Raw genomic sequence first — 9,055 nt, 5'->3', positions numbered from 1 at the left:
ACAGCCCGTGAGCTCCTGCTGGGGAGCAAGATTTGGGGCTTGCCACACTCCCGAGCTACATCTGTGGCACTGGGTCAGGGGCGCACCGCGTGGCTCCCAGAAGTCATGGCATGGCCCAGCTCCGGCTCCTATGTGCTCCAATGGCCCCCTCCTGTGCTCCAATGGGAGCTGCAGGGGCGGTGCCTGCGGATGGGGCAGCGTGCAGAGCCGCCTGGCCACACCTCCGCATATGAGCTGGAGAAGAGACATGCCACTGCTTCCGGGAGCCCCTTGAGGTAAGCGCCTCTCGAAGCCTGCACACCTGAGCCTCTCCCCACGCCCCAGCCCCCTGCCTCAGCCTTGATCCCCCTCCCGCTCTCCAAACCCCTCAATCCCAACTAGGAGCACCCTCCTGCACCCCAAACCTCTCATCCCCGGAACCTGAACCCCTTCTCACACCCCTACCCCAGCCCTGATCCCCCTCCCACCCTCCAAACCCCTTGGTCCCAGCCCAGAGCACCCTCCAAACCCCAAACCTCCAAACTCCTCATCCCAAGCCCTACCCCAGAGCCCACACCCCCAACCAGAGCCCTTACCCCCTCGCACACCCCAACCCCAATTTTGCGAGCATTCATGGCCCACCACACAATTTCTATTCCCAGATGTGGCCCTCAGGCCAAAAAGTTTGCCCAACCCTGTCTTAAAGTATAGGCCTTTACAGGCAGGCCTGCATATCTATATTCTAGCAGGCAGACTCTGTATATCTGGTATGGGGGTCAACCCAGTTTAGAATTAGTTTTTTTCCTTTCAAAGGTGTCTGAAATGGGCAATTCTTCATTTCTTTATTGGGCAGTTTTTGGTACCTGTGCTGTCTACATCACTTGCTGTTCTGTTTTCCTTTCATATGGGCACACTAGCAAAAATATGTGAGTACTTTAAAGAGCTCTGACTCCGAGTCTGTCATCTCAGAGCTTAGTTAATGCTTAATATTGAGAAGCAATTAACCATTGGGACAACTTACTGAGGCATGTGGTGGATTCTCCATCTCTTGATGTCTTTAAATCAAGATTGGATGGCTTTTTAGAATTCATGCTGTAGCTCAGCCACAAGCTATGGGCTCGATGCATGGGTACCTGGGTGACCGTCTCTGGCCGGGGTTATACAAGAGGACAGACTAGATGATCACAATGGTCCCTTCTAGCCTTGGGATCTACGTAAAACACATTACCAATAGCAGGGCGACTAACCCAGGGCCAGGCTGCTTTGAGCAAGTGGTAACTGACTCGAGCATTTCACATCTAGGTCAACAATTTAAATCCACTCCAGCGGGTAGTGGCTGAAGGTTGTTGCCAGCTGGTTGCTGTTCATCATCTTCTGTGGAAATAATTTTGTGGTCCCGGTAGAGAGGTGCCCCCAAACCAGCACCATTATTGGTAGCTTGTTTGTTAAGAACTGAGTGGGTCTCAGAGGTGGAGCTACCCCATCTCCGGTGAGGAGCTACCCCATCTCGTGTTGGTAGAGGTCCATCAGCAGAGCTACTTGCTGTAGAGATCAATCCTAAGAGCTGTCATCTTTCTCCCAGTATTAAATGCCCTTGGAAATAAATATTACACGTCTTTGAAGGAAGAGCAGCCTAAGATGCAGAAAAACAACCTATTGGGTCCTTCCAAGGAAGTGACAGGTTTGGGAGGGACTGCTCCTGTTGGGTTGGAATGGACAGACACATTTTGATCTAGGGGTAGGATTTTATATTTGTATTAAAGGCCACAGTGTATCCTGCCAGGCACCCTTTTTGAATAGCAGAAAGGAAGGACCCTCTGGGGCATTGGTAGAAACGCATCTGACAGACTGCCAGCGTCTGTACTGATGTTAAGGCAGGGACAGACCAGAACAGTCCTTATGACTGATTATGGTCACCCTTTGTTTTAGGATAAGTTGTATTATAAAAGATGGGGTCTTGCTTCCTATATGCATTATAAACGTCGCTCTAGTCATTTCTTTGTTTTAAGATTTAGTGAGTAAAAGACAGGGTCATGTATTGTGACTGTGTTAATTAGAGTAGAGGAACGCCGAAGGCCCGAGCCACAGTGTGAACTGTTTTGATTACAAGATTCAGTGAGGTTTAATTTCTAATTCCTTTCTTGCTAAATATAAACTACTGCTGTTTGTAAACCTTTGAAGGTCTCTGTAAAAGACTGTTCGTGTGAATGAGGAGTGCATGCATCAGGAAAAGATAAGGTCTGAAGGCCATTATCAAGCCAGATGGTCAAGGCAGGAGGAGTGAAGAAATTTAACAGAGAACCATCAATGCCCATCCATGACTGAGGGAAGGCAGATTAACAACCCTGAAGTGGAGGCTGGCACCCCCAAAGACAAGACAATTGATTAAATCAAAAGGACAGGATGGCCCTCTGTCATAAAAATAAAAATAAACCCCTTTAAAATCCCTCCTGGCCAGAGGAAATCTCCTCTCACCTGTAAAGGGTTAAGAAGCTAAAGGTAACCTCGCTGGCACCTGACCAAAATGACCAATGAGGAGACAAGATACTTTCAAAAGCTGGGAGGAGGGAGAGAAACAAAGGGTCTGTGTGTCTGTCTATATTCTGTCTTTGCTGGGGATAGACCAGGAATGAAGCCTTAGAACTTTTAGTAAGTAATCTAGCTAGGTACGTGTTAGATTATGATTTCTTTAAATGGCTGATCAAAGAACTGTGCTGAATAGAATAACTATTTCTGTCTGTGTATCTTTTTTGTAACTTAAGGTTTTGCCTAGAGGGGTTCTCTATGTTTTGAATCTAATCACCCTGTAAGGTATCTACCATCCTGATTTTACAGGGGGGATTTCTTATTTCTAATTACTTCTATTTTTATTAAAAGTCTTCTTGTAAGAAAACTGAATGCTTTTTCATTGTTCTCAGATCCAGGGGTTTGGGTCTGTGGTCACCTATGCAAATTGGTGAGGCTTTTTATCCAACATTTCCCAGGAAAGGGGGGGTGCAAGTGTTGGGAGGATTGTTCATTGTTCTTAGGATCCAAGGGTCTGGGTCTGTAGTCACCTAGGCAAATTGGTGAGGCTTTTTACCAAACCTTGTCCAGAAAGTGGGATGTGTGGTGAAGGCTGACCTTTCCTTGGCAGATTCATCTAGTGGTACCTGCCAGTACCCCTTGGTTAAGTCCAAGGTAGAGATGAACTGGGCCCGTCCCAGTTTCTCTAATAGTTCATCTGTGCGTGGCATTGGATAGTTGTCTGGGCGAGTTACAGCATTTAGCTTACGGTAGTCCACGCAAAAACGTATTTCCCCATCTGGTTTGGGAACTAGAACCACTGGAGATGCCCATGCACTTTCAGAGGGGCGGATTACACCCATCTGTAACATATCCTGGATCTCCCGTTCTATAGCAGTTTTAGCTTGAGGAGACACTCGGTAAGGTTGGACCCTAATTGGGTGAGCATTCCCTGTGTCAATGGAGTGGTATGCCCGTTCAGTCAGTCCTGGGGTGGCTGAGAACGTTGGCGCGTAGCTAGTGCACAGCTCCTGGATCTGCTGTCGCTGCATACGCCCAAGGGTCATGGAGAGGTTCACCTCTTCCACACCACCAGCACATTTCCCTTCGTAGTAGACACCTTCAGGCCACTCAGCGTCATCTCCTCCCTGGGCTGTAAACTGACAAACCTTTAATTCTCTGGAATAAAAGGGCTTTAGAGAATTAATATGGTACACCTTAGGCTTTCGGTTGGAGGTGGGGAATGCTATGAGATAATTAACAGCTCCCAGGCGCTCCTGGACTGTGAATGGCCCTTCCCACGATGCTTCCATTTTATGGGCCTGGAGCGCCCTTAAGACCATGACCTGGTCCCCTACTTTGAAGGAACGCTCTCTGGCATGTTTATCATACCAGGCTTTTTGCTCTTTTTGAGTATCCTGTAAGTTTTCTTTAGCAAGGGCTAAAGAGGTTCGGAGAGTGTTTTGTAGGTTGGTTACAAAGTCCAGAATGTTAGTTCCTGGAGAAGGTGTAAATCCCTCCCATTGCTGCTTCACCAACTGCAATGGCCCCTTAACCTCATGGCCATATACAAGTTCAAATGGGGAAAACCCTAAACTGGGGTGTGGTACAGCTCTGTAGGCAAAGAGCAACTGCTGCAACACTAGGTCCCAATCATTGGAGTGCTCATTTACGAATTTACGTATCATGGCCCCCAAAGTTCCATTAAACTTCTCCACCATGCCATTTGTTTGATGGTGGTAAGGAGTGGCAACCAAGTGATTTACCCCATGAGCTTCCCAAAGGTTTTTCATAGTTCCTACCAGGAAATTAGTCCCTGCATCTGTGAGGATGTCGGAGGGCCAACCTACCCTGGCAAAAATGTCTGCTAGTGTCTGGCACACACTTTTAGCCCTGGTGTTGCTTAGAGCTACTGCTTCCGGCCATCGGGTGGCAAAATCCATGAAAGTCAGTATGTACTGCTTTCCTCTGGGTGTCTTTTTCAGAAAAGGACCCAGAATATCCACAGCTACTCGCTGAAATGGAACTTCAATGATGGGGAGTGGCTGGAGAGGGGCTTTGACCTGGTCTTGGGGTTTTCCCACTCTTTGGCACACCTCACAAGACTGGACATAGGTAGAAACATCCTTGCCCATTCCCTCCCAGTGGAATGACCCCCCCAAACGGTCTTTGGTCCTGTTCACCCCAGCATGGCCACTAGGGTGATCATGGGCTAAGCTCAAGAGCTTGGCCCGGTATTTAGTTGGAACTACCAACTGTCTCTGAGGATGCCAGTCTTCCTGGTGTCCACCAGAAAGAGTCTCCTTGCATAAAAGTCCTCTTTCTACAACAAACCTGGATCGATTAGAAGAGCTGAGAGGCGGTGGGTTGCTCCGTGCCACCGTCCAAGCTCTCTGGAGGCTTTCATCTGCTTCCTGTTCGGTCTGGAACTGTTCCCTTGATGCTGGAGACATCAGTTCCTCATTGGATTGTGGACCTAGGCTTGGTCCCTCTGGAAGCGATATAGGGGATGGAGCTGTTTCTGTTGATTGTGAACCGCTCTCCGCTGGTGCACTATGTTGGGATTCAGGCTCCGGCTGAGCCTCTTGTGTCGGGTTATCGGCTGCTGCCAGTTCAGGGTCGGTGGGGCCCTCTGGTGTTGAGGTTGCAAGTACTGGATTCAGTGCTGGCAATGGATCTGGTGTTGGTTGTTCAGCTGGTTCCGGTTCTGGGACTGGTTCCGTCTGGGTCTCTGGGACTGGATCCACTACTGCTGTTGCAGGCATTGGTCTGGGGTCTGGGTCCATCACCTCTGACCGGGTCCTGATAGAAGTTTCCGGAACAGAGCTAGGCCTCATGGCTTGTTTAGCCTGGCTGCGGGTGACCGTTCCCACCCTCTTGGCCTGCTTCACATGATTGGCCAAGTCTTCCCCCAACAGCATGGGGATGGGATAATTATCATAGACTGCAAAAGTCCACGTTCCTGACCAGCCCTTGTACTGGACAGGCAACCTGGCTGTAGGCAAATCGAAAGAGTTGGACTTGAAGGGTTGAATCGTCACTTGGATCTCTGGGTTGATTAACTTGGGGTCCACTAAGGAAGCATGGATAGCTGACACTTGTGCTCCGGTGTCCCTCCACGCGGTGACCTTCTTCCCGCCCACACTCACAGTTTCCCTCCGCTCCAAGGGTATCTGGGAGGTATCTGGGCTTGTGGACCTCTGATGTGATTCCGGTGCAATGAACTGTAATCTGTTGGGGTTCTTGGGGCAGTTGGCCTTTACATGCCCCAGCTCGTTACATTTAAAACATCGTCCAGCTGACGGGTCACTGGGGCGAGGAGGGTTGCTGGAGAACGGGGTGGTGGGACGATAAGGGGTCTGGAGGGTTCTTTGGGAGGTAGGTGGGGCTTTGGGCGGCCCCTGGTAATAGGGTGGGGTCTGGGGTTGTCCCTTCTGGTCTCCGCTCCAACTGCGACCAGTTTTCTTCTTCTCTGCCACCTCCACCCATCTGGCTCCAATCTCTCCTGCCTCGATTACAGTTTTGGGCTTCCCATCTAGGATGTATCTTTCTATTCCTTCAGGAACACCCTCTAAGAAATTGTTCCATTTGCATTAGGAAGGGCACATCTACTGGAGATTCAACACTTGCTCCGGATATCCAGGCATCCCAATGTTTCACAATGTGGTAGGCATGTCGGGTAAATGACACGTCTGGTTTCCACCTTAGGGCTCTGAACCTCCGACGAGACTGCTCGGGTGTTATCCCCATTCTGACTCTCGCCTTGGATTTAAACAGTTCATACTTGTTCATGTGTTCTCTAGGCATTTCAGCCGCCACCTCAGCTAAGGGTCCACTGAGCTGTGGCCTCAGCTCTACCATGTATTGGTCGGTAGAGATGCTGTACCCAAGGCAGGCCCTTTCGAAGTTTTCTAAGAAGGCCTCAGTTTCATCACCTGCCTTGTAGGTGGGGAACTTTCTGGGATGGGAAGTGGTACCTGGAGAAGGATTGCTAGGGTTTGTTGGTATATTCTGCTGAGCCTTTATCTTCTCCACCTCCTCCACATGCTTCCTCTCTTTTTCCTTCTCCTCCTCCACATGCTTCCTTGCCTCCATTTCCCTCTTGTGGGCAGCCTCCTGTACCTCCTTCTCCAGCCGCATGAGTTCTATCTGTCTTTCATGTTCCCTTTGTTTTTCCTCAGCCTGAAATTTGGCTAATTCCAGCTGTAGTCGAGCCGCGGATTTTGTCATTCTAACCTCTCTGTTTTTAACTAACTTTACACCCGAGGTTTAGAAATAAACAAAACTTGGCTGTAAAATTTTGCTGTGCTGGAATAGAATACCTATTCTCTGATAGTGATTGTCAGCCTACAGAAAAAGACAATTCCCTTGTCTCTGCTCTGGGCCCAAATCAAAGCAAAAAACCTCCAACTACGTGGAAACCTGCTTACCCAGCCCAAAGAAAAAGCAAATGGGTAGAACACACTCCCCCTATTTACTTTTAGGAAAAAAAAAACTCTGGGTTGGAAGACTATGAATTTCCCTGCAGGAGTTAAGTACCCTGCCTCCAGGCAAAGAAAACCTGCAATTCACAAAGATAATCCCCTTTTGTCTCTGCTTGGCCACAAAGCAGAGAAAAAACAAGCTGCTTTCAGTTCCAGCTGCTTTTTGGACTTCCTTTCCAAAGGAAAAAAAAATTTCCTTTTTAAAATCTGTATTTCTAGTTCAAAAAATCTCAACTGGATCTCAAAATGATTTCAGGTTAATCCCACCACTATGCCACCATGTCAAGGTTCCTCCCCCACTCTGAACTCTAGGGTACAGATGTGGGGACCTGCATGAAAAACCTCCTAAGCTTATCTTTACCAGCTTAGGTCAAAACTTCCCCAAGGTACAAAATATTCCACCCTTTGTCCTTGGATTGGCCGCTACCACCACCAAACAAATACTGGTTACTGGGGAAGAGCTGTTTGGACACATCTTTCCCCCAAAAATACTTCCCAAAACCTTGCACCCCACTTTCTGGACAAGGTTTGGTAAAAAGCCTCACCAATTTGCCTAGGTGACTACAGACCCAGACCCTTGGATCCTAAGAACAATGAACAATCCTCCCAACACTTGCACCCCCCCTTTCCTGGGAAATGTTGGATAAAAAGCCTCACCAATTTGCATAGGTGACCACAGACCCAAACCCCTGGATCTGAGAACAATGAAAAAGCATTCAGTTTTCTTACAAGAAGACTTTTAATAAAAATAGAAGTAATTAGAAATAAGAAATCCCCCCTGTAAAATCAGGATGGTAGATACCTTACAGGGTGATTAGATTCAAAACATAGAGAACCCCTCTAGGCAAAACCTTAAGTTACAAAAAAGATACACAGACAGAAATAGTTATTCTATTCAGCACAATTCTTTGATCAGCCATTTAAAGAAATCATAATCTAACACATACCTAGCTAGATTACTTACTAAAAGTTCTAAGGCTTCATTCCTGGTCTATCCCCAGCAAAGACAGAATATAGACAGACACACAGACCCTTTGTTTCTCTCCCTCCTCCCAGCTTTTGAAAGTATCTTGTCTCCTCATTGGTCATTTTGGTCAGGTGCCAGCGAGGTTACCTTTAGCTTCTTAACCCTTTACAGGTGAGAGGAGATTTCCTCTGGCCAGGAGGGATTTTAAAGGGGTTTACCCTTCCCTTTATATTTATGACACCCTCTCAGAGGTGCTTTGGAATGTTAACATCAGAAGGTAACACTAATTAAGGAGTAACCGGTTACAAACCGACACAGCAAAATCCATAGACTTCAACAGAGAAAAAAGACTATAAGAACAGGGTGCTTTACCAGGGGACTTTGGGTTCATCTTGCCACAACTCCAGGAGCATCGGATCGCAACCGACAGAGCCCAGATTCCCTCTGCGACCAATCTGGCTGGCCAGAAGATTGATCCAGACTCTGGACTGGTAACTATAAACATCAACTGGCAGCATTGTGTGCATGGTGTGTGTGTGTGTGTGTGTGTGTGTGTGTGTGAGAGAGAGACTGAAAAGCATATGCTAACTGCTGTATTCTCAATAAATGCAGCATGCTGCCTTCTGCCCTATAAAAGATCTCCTGTGCTTTTTTAAGCATAACATTTTTGGTGGAGAATGTGGGCAGTTAAGTGCCAATAGAAACCCCTTATGTTCTTTTAGTGAATTTGACTAAATTGCTCATAGTCAAATGACTTAAATCAGATTGTCTCTTTGCCTGGCTTATTTACAGATATTCCTTTGGAAGGGTGCCATTTTTCCTTCAGAATGGGTGCAAAGAAACCAAGAATTCATGGCACAGCAGCGCAGGGATTGGAGAATTCGAACAGCTGTTGAAACCAATCTCCCAGTTGAGCATGAATTTATCTCCTCGGTGGCCCAAACATGTTTGGTGACATACTTTCCTTACCATATACAATTGGGCATTTTAAATGTGTATATAGATGGTTCTGACATCATCATGACATCTGATCAAAAGGTGCAAAAATTAGAAATTCAAGTCAAGCAAATAATTATTTATTGGCTGATTATGAAACAATAATTCTATGATCCAAGGACTT

This window comes from Natator depressus, chromosome 4 (assembly GCF_965152275.1).
Source record: "Natator depressus isolate rNatDep1 chromosome 4, rNatDep2.hap1, whole genome shotgun sequence".
NCBI lineage: Eukaryota > Metazoa > Chordata > Testudines > Cheloniidae > Natator > Natator depressus.
Note: the sequence above shows the minus strand (reverse complement) of the source record.